Genomic DNA, 21469 nt, shown 5'->3' on the forward strand with positions numbered 1-21469 from the left:
TGTTAAAATTTCAAATGTTTCCCTGAGATTCCCCTCATTCTTCTAAACTGCAGTGAACATATTCTTAACTCATTTAGTTTTTTTTGCTGCATAGTGTGTATCTGTATCAGTGTAATTTCCCTTTTAAATAGATATTTCTATTTTACTCTGTTCCATTAGAATTTGTGCATTCTATTATTAGTGTTGCATTATAAATTGCAATTTGCAGATGTGCATTTATATATTGAAATATTTATTGTTAGGTAACATATATCTCCTTCTCAATACAAATATCAGGTTATAGATGTTTAAACGGCTTTAAACCAAAAAACTGCCATTTGAGATATTTTTGAAAATAAGTAAAATTTTATATTGTATCATCTTTCCCTGAAGATATATCTTAAAAATGTTTTGCCTATAATTGGGAGATAAAGAGGTCATTCAACAGGAACTAGTGTGTGAACTCTCCTTCATTCCTGCAGGCCCTGATCAGACAATTTTTTCTGTCTTGAGTTAGTTTAACCTAGTTTATGTACAGGAGGACAGTTCAAGGGAACAGTTTTCATGAGCAAGCTTAAGTTTGCCTGGTCTATCCAGACTGAGATATTTCCAACAGGTTTCACTGAAGATGATCTAGAAAATCCCAAAAGACCATAATATCATTAGAAATAGGAACAGGAATAGGCCATTCAGCCCACTGAGTCTGCTGCACCTTTCAATAACTAATCATAGAATCCCTACAGTGTGGAAGCAGGCCATTCAGTCCATCAAGTTCACGTCGACCCTTCAAAGGACATCCCACACAGTCCCAACCCCCTATCCTATTCTTGTAACCCTGCATTCCTCCTTACTAATCCACCTAACCTGCACATCTCTGAACTCTACAGGGCTGTTTACCATAGCTAATCCACCTAAACTGTACATTTTTGGACTGTGGGAGGAAACTAGAACACCCAAATGAAACCCACGCAGACACAGGGAGAATGTGCAAACTCCATACAGACAGTCACCCAAGGCTGGAATCGAACCTAGGTACCTGTGAGGCAGCAGTGCTAACCACTGAACCACCATGGCTGATCCAATTGTGGCCTCAATTTTCTGCCTATCCCCATAACCCTTGCAGATCAAAGCTCTGTCTAATTCAGTCTTGAATGTATTCAACGATTCAGACCCCACTGCTTCTGCAGGAAAGAACTTGCAAGGCGAATGACCCCGGAGAGGGAAGAAATTGCTCCTCAGCTCACTTAGACTGGCACTGTAGCACAGTGGCTAGTACTGCTATGTCAGTGCTAGAGATCTGGATTCAATTCCACCCTCAGGCAACTGTCCATGTGGAGCTTCCCCCGTGTCTGCGTGAGTTTCGTCTGGGTGCACCGGTTTCCTCCCACAGTCCAAAGATGTGCAGGGTAGGTGGATTGACCATGCTAAATTATCCTGGGCTGTCCAGGGATGTGCAGGCTAAGTGGATTAGCCATGGGAAATGTAGGGTAAGAGGGCTGGTGGGATGCTTTTCAGAGGGTTGGTGCAGAATTAATGGGCACATGCCAGGGATTCGATGATTCGGTTTTCAATGGGACACTCTTTATTTTGAAACTGCGTCCTGGATTCTAATTTCCCCCACAAGAGGAGTCTTCTCTCCGCCTTCACTCTGTCAAGTCTGCCCAGAACCTTGAAGGTTTCAAAAAATCTCTTCTCATTCTTTGAATTACTCATGCATATCGACCCAGGCTACTCAGGTTTACCGTATCAGACAATTCCTTCCTGTCAGGAGTTATCCAAGTGAACATATTTTGAATTGTATCTAATGTGAGGATAGCTCTCCTTAAATAAAAAGCCCAAAACTGTACTCAATGCTCCAGGCACAGTCTTACCTAAGCCATTTTTAGGCGCAGCACAAATACCTCACAATTATGTTCCATCTCCCTTGCAATCAAGGCCACAGCCCATTTGCCTTTCTAATTATTAAATGTATCTTCACGGTAAGTTTTGGTGACTTATACGCAAGGTCATCCATTGCATTCTGCAGTCTCTATCCACTCAAGAAGGGTCACTGGACCCAAAATGCTAATTCTGCTTTCTCCCCACAGATGCTGCCAAACCTGTTGAGCTTTTCCAGCGATTTCTTTCTGATTTCCAGCATCCCCAGTTCTTTCGGTTTTTATTTTGTGTCGACAAAATTCTTCTTTTCCATCCTTGTGATCAAAATGGACTACCTCATATTCTCCTTCAATCTGCCAAATGTAATTTGTCTACTCCCTTTTGCAGACTTTTCTTGGAATTCCTACAGTGTGGAAGCAGGCCATTTGACCCACGAAGTCCACACTGACCCTTCATAGAGCATCCCAATCAGACCCACCCCATCCATATAACCCTGCATTGCCCATGTCCAATCCACCTAATCTGCACATCTTTGGACTGTGGGAGGAAACCTGAGCACCCAGAGGGAATCAACACAGACACAGGGAGAATGTGCAGACTCCATACAGACAGTCACTTGAGGGTGGAATTGAACCTGGGTCCCTGGCATTGTGAGGCAGCAGTGCTAATCACTGAGCCACCAGCCACCCCTTCACTGCTCTTACCTCCTCACAACTTGCTCCCTTACTTATTGTTGTATCATCACCAAATTTGGTTACAGTCCAGGAGCAAATTATTGTGCTTGCTGGAACCTGTCCTGAAAACAAAAAATGCTGGAGATTCCAATGTGACAAGTAGCATCCGTGGAGAGAGAGCAAGCTAACGTTACCAGTGTAAATGGCTCCTCGTTATTATTAAAGCAAAGTTGTATTATTATTTAAGTGGTTTATGTTGTAAATAAAATATAACAGTGATGTGCATTACGATACCCCTGCATTACAATCCCATTACTTAGTAAGCTTTTTACATTTACATAATGTGGACCTCTTGATTAAGCAGAATATTTGATTCATCAGCTCACACCTGGTCTCATAGGTGCCAGTTAATAAAATGTCTGCAATACAAACATATCGAGTTTATTGCTTCTTCTTTATCTATCCTGCTGGTTGCATTCTTGAAGAACTCTAATAAATATGTCAAACATAATTTCCCTTTCACAAAACCATGTTGACTCTGCCTGTTTGTGCTTTGGTTTTGGGGTGCTGAAAAAGCACAGCAGGTCAGTCAGCATCTGAGGAGCAGGCAAATTGATGTTTCGGGCATAAGCTCTTCATCAGGAATGAAGGAATCATTCCCGTTGCAGGGTTTATGCCCTAAACATCGACTCTCCTGCTTCTCGGATGCTGCCTGACCTGCTGTGCTTTTCCAACACCCCACTCTCGACTCTGATTTCCAGCATCTGCAGTCCTCACTTTCTCCCTGTGCTATGTTTTTGTCAATGTCCTGCTGCTACCTAGTTAAAAATGGATTAGCGTTTTCCCAATGACAGATGTTGGACTAGCTGACCTGTGCTTTTCTGCTCTCTGAGTCCCTCATTATTTGAACAAAGGCTTTACATTTGCATTTTCCAATCAGCAGGGACATTATAACCAATGCACCTTCTATCACTGTAAACACTTCATCCAAAACTATAGGATGAAGCCACCACATCTTGAGGTTTATTGGTTTTTAATCAGATTATCTTTCGCAGTACTTTTTCTCTGATAATCCAGGTTTTCGATGTTTCTCTCTCCCTTTAGCCTATTGATACTTCTAATATTCTTGGAATCCTTTTATTTTCTTGTATCATGAAGTGTACATGGTCAGAATTCAGACAACACCAGATCACAGTCCAACAGGTTTATTTGTAATACAGGCTTTTAGAGCATAGCCCCTTCATTGGGTGAAGTGAGAGAGAAGCACGCAAGGCACGGAATTTATAGGTAGAGAAATTAAAAGATCATACAAATGGTGTGAGTGGAGTATCGAGAGGCTGAATAACAAGTCTCTGCAGATGATCAAGAGTGTCAGACAGTGTGAGTAAAGTGTCAACAGCTGAATAACAAGAGAAGGGGTGACCTATATTCTGTTAAAATGAGCCAGTGAGGTATTTATAAAAAATTAAAAATAAGGTGGTGCTGGAGACAAACCAAATGACTGGGATTGCATAATACGTATAAGAGTCGCATGGTGAGGGTCTAACCACAATAGTAAGTAATCCAAAGCATTACAAACTAATTAAGGGAGAGAGATCACAACAACTTATCAAGGTGATGGTGTCAAAACAGGACAGTAAGAAGATTTTACAGAAACAGAACAGTTTGGTGGGGTTACATGTAGCATGGCATGAACCCAAGATCACAGCTGAGGATGTCTTCATGGGTACAGAACTTGGCTATCAGTTTAAGCTCAGCGATTTTGCATTGTTCTGCATCTCAAAGGCTGCCTTGGAGGGCGCTTACCTGAAGATCAAAGTTTGAATATCCCTTGACTGCCAATGTGTTCCCCGAATGGAAGGGAACATTTCTGTCTGGCGATTGTTGCATTGTGTCCATTCATCCACTGTAGTAGCGTCTGCGTGGTTTCGCCAATGTACCATGCCATGGGGCATCCTTGCTTGCAGCATATCAGATAGATGACATTAGCCGAGTCACATGAGTATCTGCTGTGCACGTGGTGGGCGGTGTCTCCACATGTAATGGTAGTGTCCATGACGATGAGCTGACATGTCTTGCAGTGGTTGCCATGATAGGGTTGTGTGGTGTTGTGGTCAATGTTGCCCTGAAGGCTGGGTAGTTTGTTGTGAACGATGGCCTGTTTAAAGTTTGGTTGTTATTTGAAGGCGAGCAGTGGAGGCGTAGGGATGATCTTGGAGAGATGCATGCAATGTATATGAGCAAGGACGTGATATTGAACTTATGTAAGAGATTTATTACACCTCAGCTGGGGAATTGCATACAGCTTTGGGTGCCCCATTATCTTAAAGATGAGAACACATTGAAGGGACACAGAAGAGGATTTCATGAAGTGATCCAGAGATGAGAAACATCAGTCATGAAGATAGATTGAAGAAGTTGGGACCGTTCTCCTTGGAGAGAAGAAGGCTGAGAGGAAATCTGATAGAGGCTTTCGAAATCATGAATAGAGTAAATGAGGAGAAACTGTTTCATTCATGAAGGGAACAACAAGAGGGCATAGATTTAAAGTGATCTTCTAAAGAAGCAAGGGTAAAGTGAGGCAAATCTTTTTCACTTAGTTAGTAGGTAGGGTCTGGAATGTACTGCTTGGAAATGTGGTGGAGCCAGGTTCAACTGAGACATTCAGAGAGTGCATTAGATGATCACTTGGATAAAATCAAGCTCCAGAGAATGGAGAAAAACCAGGAGATTGCCCTAGGTAATGATGCTCATTTAACAAGCCAGCGCAGGCAGGATGGGCCAACTGGCTTCCTTCTGTGCCTTAACAATGGGGATGGCACAGTGGTTAACACTGTTGCCTCCCAATGCCCCAGGTACCTGGGTTTGATTCCCACGTCGGGCATCTGTCTGTGTAGAGTTTGCATGGACCTCTCATGTCTGCGTAGGTTTTCTCTGGGGGCTTTCATAATCCAAAGCTACGCAGGTTAGGGTGAATTGACCATGTGAAATTGCCACAGTGTTCAGGGATGTGTAGGTTAGATACTTTAGTTAGGGTAATACGGTGGGTGAATCTTTGGAGGGTTGGTGTGGACTTGTTGGGCTGTAGGGTCTGTTTTCACATTGTAGGGATTCTATGATTATAATTCCATGAGTCTGTGAAGACAAAATACCTGCAGAAAGTCTCCGGCGTTTCCTTCCTGTTATTAATTATACAGTCTCACTCTCTGAACTCTGAGAGTTCACTTAAACTGCGAAAGGAGATGGGGCTGGTTCAGTGGTTAGCACTGCTGCCTCACAGCACCAGGGACAGAGATTCAATTTCACCCTCGGGTGACTGTCTGTGTGGAGCTTGTATATTCTTGGGCGGGTTTCCTCCCACAGTTCAAAGATGTGCAGTTGAGATGGATTGGCCATGCTAAATTGCCCATAGTGTTCAGGGATGAGCAGCTTAAGTGGACTTGTCATGAGAAATGCAGGATTAAAGGGAATAAGGTCAGGGGAGATGGGGCTCGGTGGGATGCTCTTCAAAGGATCAATGTGGACTCAATGGGCTGAATGGCCTACTTCCACACTGTAAGGTTTCTACTCTATGAGACAAGAATTAGAGACAGGAATGAAGCCATTCATCTCTCAAGGTGCACCACCATCCAAATAGAACGTGGATGATCTGATTGTGGCCTTGGCTCCTCCTTTAGCTATTCCTGTCCATATGAAGACTTCATGTCAATATCACACAAATACAAGGCTAATTTAGTTCTGCTTTCTGATTATAATTGATGTCCCTGGTTCCACTAGCAGAGCTTCAACATCCAGGCTTCTTTCAAAGTACATTGCAATGGATTATCCAGTCTTGAATGACTTGAATCTCAATGTTTTGCTCAGGAAGCTGGCTTTATATAACGTTGCAAACTCAGATTAGCAAATAGGTGTGCAAGCTCCATTCATGCATTGAACATAGCAGAGATATTTGGGGAACCAGTGGCTTTGAAAAGTTCTTAAATCAAAAATAATCCTGGAAACAGGAGTGGGAAGCAGAAAACAAAGGAGCAAATCTGTCACTTCAATGGGCGCAAACCTCCAGGTTTCAATAACGGAGGATAGAACTTCTCAAATTAAGAGCTGTGTTCAAAATAGTCCTGGGTTCTGTTGCCAGGGGAACCTATTAAATCACTCACATCCATAGCTCCTGGGAGCAAGCACAATCAGAACTTTCAAGTTTCAAGAATGCTGGCAAGTTAAGAGTGTGCAGAATTTCCAACCCCAACTGCATGATCATACCACCCTGCAAAGGAAGATCCCAAAACCTGCTTCTATGCTGTTGCATGGAAAATCTCCAACTCTCACACACACACACACACACATAAACACTCACACACACATACACATACACACACACTCTCTCGTTCACATACACTCACACACACACAGACTCACACACACACACTATCTCTCGCTTTCTCTCTCACACAGACACACTCACAATGCACACACACAGACACACACACACAAAGACACACACTCACTCACTCACACACACACTCACAATACACACACAGACACGCACACAGACACAGACACACACGCACACAAACTGGGCACATTGAGAACACTGCTAACTGAACCGCTTGATGTGCTTTATGTACTCAGACAGGCTGGACAGGACAGGGCAAGTTGGAACTTGGCTGGATCTTCCCCATTCTAATGTCTGGCACAGCCACTTTGGGGAACAGAGCTCCCAGAAGAATGGCCAACTAGAGTGGGGGCTCACAATTCTCACAATTAGGACAATGTAAATGGAATGGTCTCAAAGCTCTGAGGCAAGAGCTCATGGAGAAAGTGAAAGATGGAGAAGTTAAGGATTTGTTGAGGTGTGAGACCAGACAGAAAGGGAATTTGATGGATGGCATGGTGGCTGAATGGTTGCCCATGCTATCTCACAGCACCAGGGACCTGGGTTCAGTTCCACCCTCAGGTGACTGTGTGGACTTCACATGTTCTCCCTGTGTCTTTGTGGGCTTCCTCTGGGTGTTCCAGTTTCCTCCCACGGTCTGCAGGTTCGGTGGATTGGCCATGCTAAATTGCTTTGTAATATCCAGGGGCTGTGCAGGTGAGCTGGATTAGCTATGGTTCACAAATCTTCTGTGGGATTATGGGGACGGAGTGTGTCTGGGTGGGATGCTTTTTGGAGTTCAGTTCAATGGACTGAATGGTCTCTTTCTACACTGTAGGGATTCTATGATTTGTCCTGACAAAGGTTATTATTCTCTCTTGGCCTACTCTCTGAGTAACTAAAATTTGTCATTTCCCAAATACATTGCTCCTAATCCATGATACACATCACCTCCCCGCCCAACCTAAAGCACACTCCCCCTTGTTGCTCTTCATGGAACAACAGCTTGGGGTTAATATCTTCAAATGGGGGAATGGTGCTCCTTTTCCTCACTAAATCTCCCTGTGACTCATTCATTGCTTCCATCTGCAGCTTGCCTCCCTTATCCCCACAGAAAGGATGGTCTTAAGCTAGTAACGTTTGTTCATTGTTTCTTCATGGGCGACTGGCAAAGCCATATTTGTTGCCCTTGAACGGAGCATAGTTAAGAGTCAACCACTTTGATGTGAGGTATGGAGTCAAAAGGGGGTGTGCCTTGGTACTTTTTATATCTAAGTCGCAGCTGTAATGGGTGATGCATAAACTTTTCACTGTACTCATTCAGTATATGTGACAGCAAAGGCTATTGTATTCTATGTAGGCCAGACTGGGTCAGAATAAGAGCCTTCCTCCCCTAAAGGATATTAATAAACTTTCTTTTACAAAAATTGATGATAGTTGTCATGGACACCATAGCTGAGACTGGCTTTACATTCTAAATTTATTCACTGAATTCAACTTTTACCTGCAGCCATAATGGAATTTGAGCCCAGAGTATTCACCTGAGTATCTGAGTTACTAGTCAACTGACCTTACCGCTATGACCCCACTTCCATTGTTTCCCCTACAAGATCCACTGTTGCTTTGGGAAACAGTAGATATTGTGAGATACAAAGACATGTCAGGCTTTATTCACTGGCCTTCACCTCTTTGAGAGCCCAAGTAAACAGAAGAGAAAAATCATTTGGTGGCGTTCTGCCAATGGCTGTCACTTTGAACTGCATCTACAAGGTAACAAGTTGTGTATTACTTTGCTGTTATTACATGCGTCAGTGCCTGAATGAGTGAGCAAAGGATAATGGAGAAAGAATAATGAATAAAGGATGTCACTATACTTAGAGATTTTGGACTTTTTCCAGAGTCTGTGTCCTGCATTGAGCAGATGAAAGCAAAATGCTGGAAATCTGAAAGAAAACCAGAGAAATGCTGAAGAAACTCAGCAGGTCTGCAATCATCCATGGACAGAGAAACAATGTTAATGCTTCCAGACAGGGAAAAGCTATGGAAAATGAAAGGGCACAGAGTTAAGGGAGTCAGTGAAAGAAATGATGGTGAAATGAAGAGAAAGGTTTTTACACAACAAAGGGTTAAGGTTTGGAATGTACTGTCTGAGGATGCAGAGGAGAAAGCTTTAGTCAAAGCATTCAGCAGGGAACTGGGTTATTATCAGGAAAGGAAGGATATGCAAGGTTGCCAGGAGAAGGCAAGTGAAGGAGCCCCAGGTAAATTGCCCTATAGGAATGCAAGCATAGACATGATGAGCTGCAGGAGATATTCATTCTCTCCTAGTCAACATGCATTGCTGTAAAGCAGTTCAGGCAACATGTGAGGAGCAGGAGAGGCGATGTTTTGGGCATAAGCCCTTCAACACAGTAGCTCAGTGGTTAGCACTGCTGCCTCACAGCTCCAGGGCCCTGGATTCGATTCCAGCCTCGGGCGACTGTCTCTGTGGAATTTGCACATTCTCCCCGTGTCTGTGTGGGTTTCGTCCGGGTGCTCCAGTTTCCTCCCACAATCCAAAGATGTGCAGGTTAGGTGAATGGCCGTGCTAAATTGCCCATAGTGTTCAAGGATGTGTAGGTTAGTTGCATTAGTCAGTGGTAAATGTAGAGTAATAGGGTAGGGGAATAGGTCTGGGTGGGTTGTTCTTCGGAGGGTCAGTGTGGACTTGTTGGGCTGAAGGACCTGTTTCCACATTCTAGGGATTCTTCTAAAAAACCTTCCTGATGAAGAGCTTATGCCTGAAACATCAACCCTCCTGTTCCTCGGATGCTACCTAACCTGCTATGCTTTTCCAGCACCACATTTTTCGACTCTGATCTCCTGGATCTGCGGTCCTCACTTTCTCTCATGCATTGCTGTCAAGACACTTACCTTATACTATGGCTTTAAAAGGTGTATTTGGTCCTTTCTTTTATGAAGAAAGGTTGAGACAGAAATGTCATGAACAGCTTGTGAGACTTGGGGGTTTTTTTCTCAATTTGGAACAATAGAAGCAGCCTGAATGGGTGGGGTCAAGCTCCCACTGAACCAGAATTTTTAGTGTTAAGTTTTCAGTAGCAGTTACTGGGGTCTTGAAGCTAGATTTGGAAGCTGCTTTTGCTCTCTCTATTACAGCTAAGAGCTGGGGCTCTCTTTCTGCTGCTGGAATTACCTACATGAGAATCTATTTTACTGAATTTGCCTTTGCTAAGGGTGTGTTTATGGAACAGTTGCTCTTTAGGAGTTAAATCATGTATTATTCTGTTACCTTTTCCAATAGAATTGTTATTCCAATGTCTTCTTTCTTTTGTTGTATTTTAACGATAGTGTAGGAATAAAGTGTTTTGCTTCATGCCTGGTAGTTTGACCAATTAAATTGCATCCAGAAAACAACAGCTGGCGCTTGGCTTTAAAATAAGAAAGAGTTAGGGTCTAAGCTATATTTTGAGGAGGTTTGGTCTGGTCTGTAACACGTATGGATCTAACTCGCTGGGTCTCCTTTTTCTATTTAACTTTTCTGAGATCTAAACAACCCAGTCAAAATGGGTCAAAGGTAGAAACCTTGTGAAGTCCGATTGACCCAGATGACCCACATCACAGGTTGCTGAGAGAAGTAAGAGAGAAAAAAATGAGGCTCTAATCGCTTTGCAATCCTTTCAGGTAGCAACCCCTTTGAAATATTGGAAGGAAGACTTCTTTGTGATGTTTGAAATTATAAAGAGGCTAGCCAGGTTGGAGAAGAAAGAACTATATCCCTCAGATGAGAAGTCAACTAAAAAGGAGGGCATTGATTTAAAAGAATTTGTGGTAGGCCTCGTGAGTCTTTACACTCCGACGATGGTGGGGTCTGAAAAGCTCCTTGAAAAAGCTCCTTGAAAAACTCACCTTGAAAAACTCAGCACTTGGAATGCTGCAACCCACAGGGCTGTGGTTCAAAAGCTGATACATGGAATTAGACTTGATAGCTCTTCTATGGCTAGTAGAGACATGATGGGCCTGATGGCCTCCTCCTGAGCTACTTATCTCCATGGATTCTATAAATTACACCTCAAGGAGGATATGTTGTCTTTTAGAGTGCAAAATGACACTGGGGCCGACGCGGTGATTACATAGACTGAGCTTGCACAGCTCACTGCCACCTATTCCGGGATAATTATGGATGTGCAACAAATGATGGCCTTGCCCATGGCCCTCACATCCCAGGACAGAATTAGAAAAGGCGAGTTTTGAAGATTTAAGGGGAGAACGAATTAAGCTGTTTAAGGTGACTGAAGCATTTCATAAGATACATTGAGAAAAGATCTTGGACGGAGTTCGGATAAAGAAAGCAAGAATGTTAAAATTGGAGCTTGTCCATTCAGGGCTGATCTCAGGAATGTGGAACTGTTCCCAGTCTTAACAGGTTCTGACCCAAGAATTACAGAAGTAATGATACCGCCGTCCAATTCTTCCATTAACCATCAACATTCTTTAGCTCCCTTTTGCAACGTAATATACGCCATGCACTAAACAAACGGCAATATGGAGTTATTGCTGGAATTTATAGTATACCCATGACTCGTCAGGTGCAGGACTCATTGGTTGACTCGAGTACCTCACTGCAGTTCTAAAATTCAAAAGTCACTCTCAGTTAAAATCAGTGTCAATTCCAATGTCCTTCAGCAGTACTCATTTCAGATCGGCTAATTGTATAATTGTCCAGATATGAAATTTGGCTGTTTGGTTGCTAGGTGATGAAAACACACACACACACACACAGACATACACATATGCACGCATACACACACAGACACACACACGCATGCACACACACAGACACACACAGACATACACACATGCACGCATACACACACAGACACACACACGCGCACACACACATGCATGCACACACACAGACACACATAGACATACACACATGCATGCACATACACAGACACACACAGACATACACACATCCACGCATACACACAGACACACATGCATACACACACGCGCGCGCACACACGCATGCACACATACACGCATGCGCACACAGTCACATACCCCTCCCCCACACACACACATGCATGCACACACACAGACACACACAGACATACACACATGCACGCATACACACACAGACACACACACGCGCACACACATGCATGCACACACACAGACACACACAGACATACACACATGCACGCATACACACACGCACACACATGCGCACACACACATGCATGCACACACAGACACACACCCCTCCCCCCACACACACACACACGCATGCACACACACAGATACACACCCCTCCCACACACACACACACACACACACACACACACACTCACGTCTTTTTCCAGAGTCGCAAGCCATTCATGAGGCTTTAACCTCTTCTTTGTCCTACTCTGATAAATCTGTCTAACTATATTTGGAATAAAACTTTTTTCTCAAAGACAGTATTCACAGTGCAGCAGTGCTAATGTTATTGGGCTCTCCATCAAGACCCGGGCTGATGGGTTCAAGGAACTTTGGAACTGAAGGCTAGTCTCAGGAACAATGGCCATAAAACTATTATCAATGGCATAAAGATCTTTAGTTCACTCGTCCAACAACGTCTGGCCTACATGTGACACCAAAGCCTCAACATTATGTTTGAGTCCTAGCTGCAAAGCCACTCAAGGATAGTTAAGGATGGGAAACAATTCTCAGCAATGCCCATATCCCATCAGTCCCTTCTGTTTCCAATGTTCCAAAGCATGATGGGATAGAATTAGAATAAGGTTTATTGTCACGTATACTCAAGGACAGGAGTAAAAGGAAAAGTGTACAGTGTCACCATCTTAGGTACAAAGTACCTAGATCCAAGTCATAAGTAGAAAATAGACAAATAAAGAAAAAGAAAGTTACATGGTGTTGCAGTCATTCATTGTATAAGTTTGAAGAATAAGAAATAAAGTTAAAAAGATTAACATGGCAGATTTTCAATAAAGGGCCTGTAGTGGATCAAATTGGGGGCTTCCACACATAGTCTGACTGGGATCGCAAGGCACTGATTTCCCACACCAGTCCCCAGTCTGACAACTGGCCCAGTTCTTCTCCAGGAACGCTGGTCATCTCTGCTCCACTCTGGGAATGCTAGCATTCCCACTTCGCATCTGGAACTTTGGCCATCCCTGCTCTACACCGGGAACACTGGCTATCCTGCTCCGCTCTGGGAATGCTGGCCATCTCCACTCCACACCAGGAACACTGGCTGGCCCACTCCCCTCCAGGAATGCTCACTATCCCGCTCTGCACCGGGAATACTGGCCATCCTCCTCCGCACCGGTTACACTAGCCATCCCCACTCCGCACCGGGAACACTGCCCACTCTGCACTGGGGATGCTGGCTACCCTGCTCCACGCTGGGAGCACTGGTTATTCTGCTCCACTCCAGGAACACTAGACATCCCTGCCATGCTCCAGACCTCCAGCCCGCTTCAATGATGTCATCGCCCCTCCAAGTTTGTTTTAAAACAAAACAAAAAAAAAAGCCTTGAATAAGGGACAGAAAAGAGAAAAAAGAAGAAAAACCATACAGAATGGATGAGCCCCAGGCTCAGGAGCCTGGAGGCTGCCTACTTCGCCACTGCCGCCATCTTGGAAGTCAAGCTGGAAGTATTAGTATACAGGGTACTGTGTGTAGAATGATGGTTGGTCTCACCCTGAGGTGCAGTTCGTCTTCCCACAGGCTCCTCACGATAATGATCTCTTCACACAAAGGGGAATAGAAACCTGGAACTCTCTCCCTTTGAAAACAATCTGTTGATGCTCAGTTGAAAACTTTTTGTTTTATTCATTCATGAGCTGCGAGCATTTATTGCCCATCCCTAATAACCCAGAGGGCTATGGGGTCAACCACATTGCTGTGGGTCTGGAATCACATGTAGGCCAGACCAAGCAAGGATGGCAGATTTCCTTCCCTGAAGGACATTATTGAACCATTTTCAACAAAAAAAAAACCCATGGCCATCATTCAACTCTTAATTCTAGAATTTTTTTTATCGAATTCAAATTCTGCCATTTCCCATTGTGAGATTCAAAAGCTTGTCGCGAGAACATCAGTGGGAAGTTCTGGATCAACAATGCAGTGATAATACCATTAGTCCATCATGTCCTGTGAATTGGTTGGATATTTCTTGGCAAGGCCATTGGGTAAGTGGACCAAGGCAGGAAGAAGGAGTTGAGGTGAATGACAGGTTTTGACACAATAGAGAAGATGAACCAGATTTCCTGACATTCCTATGTTCATTAACGGCCAAAACACCAGAAAGGAGCCAGTTTTTCCAGACTGTCGCTATGTTCCTACATTTCTTTCCTAATTGATTCAGTAAATGCATAGACTCAAGGTTTAACAGGATGTTAGTGCTGTTTTAATTGGCTGCTCATCAGCCTTCACCTCCGCTTGTGTAGATCCAATTACATCGCTTGAAAACCTTAATGAAGAAAAAAAAAACATGGAACATGTACAAAGGAGTGCTATTCACCTCCTCGGGGTTTAATTTGCTCCGAGCTCACTGATCATGTATTCAGTCAGAGTTAACTTTTTATCTGTGTTGGCAAAGTACAGGAGTACCCAGCCTTTCTGAGCATTTCCTCATGCTTAGTAGCGGACCAAAAGTGACACCAAAAACTCAGTAACCAGTGCTGCATTATCCTGAATGAATGCAACTTAATCCTGCCAGTGTCAGCCAGTGTAGCAATCTATTGCAGTCTCCCCGATGTAAATGATGAAATCCTTAATTCCTATTTACTTCCCCTATCTTCTTGTTTGGACTCTGTGTTGCGAAGACTGATTGGTAGCTTGAGGCGAAAGGGTGGACTGCAGAAGCTGGAGACTAGAGTCAAGAGTGTGGCGCTGGAAAAGCACAGCAGGTCAGGCAGCATCTGAGGAGCGGGAGAGTCGACATTTCGGGCAGGAGCCCTTCATCAGGAATCTGATTGATAGCTCTGACTAGTTTCTGTCAGGATTTTCTTTTATTCACTCACAGGATGTGAGTGTCGCTGGCTGGGACTGTATTTATTGCCCTTCTCTAGTTGCCCTGGAGAAGGTGGTGGTGAGCTTCCTTCTTGAACCACTGCAGTGCATTTGGTGTAAATGGTTAAAAAATCACACAACACCAGGTTATAGTTCAACAGGTCTATTTGAAAGCACTAGCTTTCAGAGTGCTGCACCTTCATCAGATGGTTGTGGTGTATAAGATCATAAGACACAGAATTTATAGCAAAAGGGTTACAGTGTCACAGAGCTGCAATGATATATTAAACAAATTTAGATTAAGTCTTTCATTTTTTAGCGTGGGATATGCTAGGTTCAGTTCTTTAATATGTAAATCCCAGGACTTCTTTTAAGTTATATTCTCAAGAGAGCTTTAGCTTTCCGAACAATAAATGCCATCTCAGCTCAGACAATGGAGTTGTCTGTAAATGGAACCACAATGCTATTGGAGAGGAATCCAAGGATGTTGACCCAGCGCTGAAGGAACAGCAATATTTTTCCAAGTCAGGATGGTGAGTGGTGTAGAAGGGAACTAGGGTGATGTTCCCATGTATCTGCTGCCCTTGTCCTTCTCGGTGGAAGTGGTCGAGGCTTCAGAAGGTGATTTTTAAGGATCTTTGGTGAACCTCTCCAGTGCAAAGTGGTTTTCAACATGTGCTACAGTGAGATGTGAATTGTGTCTCTCCTTTCTACCTGACGTCGAATAGCAACAAGGGGGGAAATGAATATCAGAGAGATCAGAAATAACAAAATGTCAAGAACTTAAGGTTCTACTCACACAATGACGCAGTCCAAACTACAGCATTGCAGACAGAGTGGAATCATTGAATATTTCCAAGCTGAGATTACCTCTACACATACCATGAATAGAATCATAGAGTCGCAGAGGTTTACAGCACGGAGACAGGCCTATTGCCAAACTTGCCCATGTGGCGCAGTTTTCGCAAATAAACAAATCCCATTCACCTGCATTTGGTCCATTTCCCTCCATTGCAATCCCAAACATACTCCTTCCTAAATGGTACTTGCCTCCTCTGGCAGCCCATTCCAGAACCTCACCTCCCTCTGTGTGAAAAAACTGCCCCCTGGCCCATTTTGTATCTCTCCCCTCTCACCTGACACCTATGCCCTTCAGTTTGGACTCCCCAAACAATGCCTCTAACTCTGCATGCAGAGTGTGACATGCATTAACGAGTTTAAGGAGGAGATAGTTTTTGTTAAGTAGTAACAGGTTAAAGGGTTATGGGGACCTGGCAGGAAAGTGAAGTTGAGGCCGAGATAGGATCAGCCATGATTGTGTTCAATGGAGGTTCAGACTCGAGGGGCTGAATGGCCTACTTCTGCAATTAGTTTTTTAATGTTATTATTAAACATACATCACTTGAAACATCATTTCAGAGTGGAACAGATGGAAATGTGAGGGTGGTCAGAGCATTAGTTTGCTCGCTATTGAAAGAAGCAGCAAAGGATGAAGCTTTTACAAAAAAACACAACTTTTTAAGTTACTGGGTGAGTCAAAATGGTTGAAAATGTGTTGCTGGAAAAGCGCAGCAGGTCAGGCAGCATCCAAGGAGCAGGAGAATCGATGTTTCGGGCATGAGCCCTTCTTCAGGAATGAGGAAAGTGTGCCAGCAGGCTAAGATAAAAGATAGGGAGGAGGGACTTGGGGGAGGGGCGTTGGAAATGCGATAGGTGGAAGGAGGTTAAGGTGAGGGTGATAAGGTGAGGGTGATAGGCCGGAGTGGGGGTGGGGGGCAGAGAGGTCAGGAAGAAGATTGCAGGTTAGGAAGGTGGTGATCTTCAGCATCTGCAGTCCTCACTTTCTCCCCGAGTCAAAATGGTTGTCTATTTTTCACTCTCTGCTGCTGTGGCAATGAAAGGGCGTATGAGACAGAATTGGAACGTTTCCACTCTCAGTAGCAAAACAACGAAATACCAACAGAATTAATTTTATATCTGCGTATATGAAGATAGTAACCCTGCTGTCAGAGCTGAGGAAAAAGTATTAGAAGTTGCATTATTAGGCACTGCAGTCTGGCTCTCACCGAGAAGCAGAAATGCCAGACTGCAGAGACTTTCTAGGCTATGAAGAGACACTGAACGTCATGTTATTTTTACTTATGAATGGTATTTCTTCAAAATCAGAGTTCAAAGGGAGAAGCAGACTGTTGATCTGTATGTGAGTGCCTTGATGCATCCTGCTGACTCCTTTGAGTTTGGGTGACTAAAGGATGAAATTGTCAGAGGTAAGATTGTCTCCTGAGATAGGAGGTTCTGTCATGAAACCACATCTCTCTGAGAGATGAGAAATGCACTCTCAAGGAAGCGAGAGAGTCAATCATCAGCTGAAACGTATTCATGGGAAGACAGGCATTGCATAAATCACAGAGGCATTCCAGACTGAATGAGAACTAAAGGTTGGAGAACAGGAAGAAACATTTGCAGAAAAGCCAGCAGAAAGATCAAGGCCAGGCGACAGGATGCAGATATTGTGGAGGACATCACACAAAAAGAAAGGGACGGAGCCCAGCATGGGAAATGAAGCGGAGGAGCCGGTATGGGGAAAGCAGTGCTCTAACTCTGACAAGCTGAATTACACAAATGTCTCGCTAGAAAGAAGCAAAAACAAGCTGGTAACGTTGGCAGTTGGAAGAAATATCAACCGATGATTCTGATAAATCATTTTACACCACAGCCTGAGTTGGCATCGTCAGGTCTGAACGTAATGAATAGGTTGGGGAGTCTTAGAAGGCTGACAGCAGAAGGAGAGCATTATAGAATGCCTACAGTGTGGAAGCAGGCCATTCAGCCCACACTGAGCCTCCAAAGAGCATCCCAGCCTATCCCTTGTAACCCTGCATTTCCTATGGCTAATCCACCAAACATACACATCCCTGGACACTGTGGGCAATTTAGCATGGCCAATCCACATGCACATCTTTGTACTGTGGGAGGAAACCGGAGCAAACCCACGCAGACACAGGAAAAACGTTCAAACTCCACACAGACAGACAGACCTGGGTCCCTGCACTGTGAGGCAGCAGTGCTAACCACTGAGGCACCATGCTAACCTCTGTGCAGTATGATTGATGGACACCAGTGCTTTGTGCAACATTCAGAGCTTTGCAGAGCAGTATGAAATCAATCGAGCCGGTGACCAAATAAACAGTGAATTCCTTCACCATGAGGCTGAGTCTGTACTGACTCTAAGACAACATTGACAAGCCAGTGGAGTTTCAGGACAAGGAAGTGAGAGGTGGTGCACTTTCTTCAGAAATACATTGCAAGACAATATAAAATAGTGGATCGAATTCTACAGGATAGGCAGGAGCATAGGGGCTCACACATTGTTGAAGGTGGCAGGAGAGAGCAGTTAATGAAGCATACAGCTTTGTAAATCAGGGCAGAGAACGAGAGCAAGGAAGTGATGTTGAACTTGTACAAGACAATTGTTAGACCTCAGCTGGAGTGCTGAGTACAATTGTGAGTCCATATTGTCAGAAAGATGTAAATACATTGGAGAGAGTACAGAAGTGATTTACATGGATGGTTACAGGCGTGAGAAACTTCAACGATGAGGGTAGACTGAAGAAGTTGAGACTGTTCTCCTTGGAGAAAAGGCTGAGAGGAAACTCGATCGTTTCATGCAAGATCATGGGCAGAATAGATAGGGAGAAGCTGACGAAAGGAATAAGAATGCAAGAGCATATATTCAAATGATGTGCAAATGAAATAAAGGCGATGTGAGAAAAAGCTTCCTCAAAGTGGGAGGATAACGCCCTCCCGCTGCACACCACTCTGTAACCATTTTGGTTGGCTGACGGAGGGACAGGACATTCTCAGGGATGGTGATGTCTGAACATTTTCTGTAAGGTATATTTTCACAAGTTCTACTACTTCAAGCTATTCCTTGACCAGTACAACTGTTCTCATTGCTAGATGTGGCAGCGACTGATGGACAGTTGCCCACTTGATTCCAATTGACTTTAATTGTGCCAGGGCTCCTTCATGACAGACTAGGTTATCTGTTGCCTTGAAGCCAAGAGCAACCTTTGCCACATTACCTCCCAACGGTTAGTGTTATTACTGCTTTCCCAGGCCATAATAATTATGAGCTGGGAGGGAACCAACAGTTGGCTGATGGACAGGAGTTAGCACTGCTGCCTCACAGTGTCAGAAACCTGGGTTCAATTCTAGCCTTGGGTGACTGCCTGGGTGGAGGTTGCACATTCTCCCTATGTCTGTATGGGTTTGCTCCGGTTTCCTCCTATTGTCCAGAGATGTGCATGTTACATGGATTGGCCATGCTAAATTGTTCACAGTGTCCAAGGATGTGTGTGTTGTTGGGTTAGCTGTGGGATTGTGGAGGGGAGGTCTAGGTGCAATGCTCTTCAGAGGCTTGCTGTTGAACCAGTAGATTGAATGGCCTCTTCCTGCACTGTGTTGGGATTCTAAACCATTCAGTTCCTTAGGTCTACTGCACCATTTAACACAATCATAATTGATCTGATTGTTGCCTTAACCATTTTCCTGCCTGTTCCCCATGAACCCTTACCTCCCTTAGCGATCAGTAGTCTAACTTAGCCTTGAATACATTCAATGGCCCAGCTTCCATTGTTCCCTGATTCCAACAAACTAACAACCCCCGAGAAAGCAATTTGCTCTTTATTTCCATGGGAGACTCCCTTTGTGAAGAAATTGCTCCCTATTCTAGATCCCTCAACAGTAGAATCATTCTTTCAGCTGTACCACGTGAAACCCCTCAGAATCTTATATGTTTCAATAAGATCACCTCTCATGCTCCTGAACACCAACAAGTCGACCCAAACCACTCAATCCTTCCTCATAAAAATCTCACCTCCATCTCAGGATTCAGCCGAGTGAATCTGCTTCCAATATAAGTGTATATCTCCCTAGATGAGGAGACTAAAACTGTAACCAATACCCCAGGCATGGTCTCCCCAATTCTTTGCACAGTTATTAGCAAAACTGTCCTATCTTTACACTTCACAACCTCCCCCCCTCTCCCCTTGCAATACAACCCAACGTTTAACTTTCCTTCCAAATTGATTGATGTACCTGCATCTTAACCTTTATGATTGGAATACAAGGACATGCAGATTCCTCCAGACTGCAACAACTTCTCTCTGTTTAAATATAATTCTGATTTTTTTTATTCTTCCTGCCAAAGTGGATGACTTCACATTTCCCGACACGATAATCCATCTGCCAAATCTTATGCCCATTCACTTAAACTTTATTTTGAATTTGAAGATTCTTTTTATCTGTCAGACAACTTGCTCTCCCACCTATCTACGTGTCATCACCAAATTTGGCCATAATGCAGCTAGCTAAAATAGAGTACAATACAGAAATGAGAAGCTTAGCTACACCAAAGACCAACATTTCAGATTGGGAAACATTAGGTGATGTCCAAATCCTAGAGATGATCAATGAGATACAAACCAAAGCACCTCATGAGACAGAAGATTGTCAAAGAATCCAGTTCAGCCATAACACGAGTTTGACTCAAGTTAGTGGCAGTATAAAGGAAGGTGATGGCCTTGTGGTATTATCACGGGACTACTAATCCAGGGATTTGAGCAATGCTCTGGGGTTCAAATCCTGCCATGGCAGATTTTGGAATTTGAATTCAATGGCAAAGAAATCTGGAATTAAGAATCTAATGGCGACCATGAATCCATTGTTGGAAAAACCCATAATGCCTTTTAGGGAAGGAAACTGCCATCCTTACCTGGTCTGGCCTACATGTGACTCCAGACCCACAGAATGTGGGTGACTTTTAATTCTGGGGTGAGCAATAAATGCTGCCTAGCCAGCAACACGTAAAATAAAATGTATACATGTTAGAAGTGACATTTACTCATACATAGGGACCTATATGCTGCTTTTGAAAGAAATTTGCTCGAGCATTATTTGAATTGCAAGTTAGCTTGGGTAGCCTAATGTTTCATGTTGCTTTCTCCATGGTAACACCTCAGCCAATCAGTCAACTTGCCAACCAATCAGCATCCTTTTTTCCTTTCGTGGACATTATTTTGATGTTTTGAAATCTGGCATTCTTACATTTGCCCTGAGGAGTGCAAGCTGGAAACTTCAGCAAGTTGTCTCCCTTTTCAGCAATATACAGCAAACAGACGAAGAAGCAAAGAAGTTTTTAACCTACGTGGGTTCAGAGTTGAATGTTGACCAGGATACAACAGAAAACCCTTTTACTCTTCTGCAAAATGGTGCTGTGGGATTTCCATTCAAAACGGCAGGTGGAATGACAATCCAAAGGTGGATAGGCAGGAACATTAGTCATAGAGTCATACAGCATGGAAACAGACCCTTCAGTCTAACCAGTATTTACCTAAACGTCTTTTAAATGTTGTAACTGTGCCCGTTTCCACCACTTCCTCTGGAAGTTCATTCCACCTCTGTGTTAAAAAAAATCACCTCTCATACCTTTTTGAAATCTTTCATCTCTCACCTTAAAAATATGCCCTTTAGCCTTGAAAT

Source organism: Chiloscyllium plagiosum, chromosome 40, assembly GCF_004010195.1.
Source record: "Chiloscyllium plagiosum isolate BGI_BamShark_2017 chromosome 40, ASM401019v2, whole genome shotgun sequence".
Taxonomy (NCBI): domain Eukaryota; kingdom Metazoa; phylum Chordata; class Chondrichthyes; order Orectolobiformes; family Hemiscylliidae; genus Chiloscyllium; species Chiloscyllium plagiosum.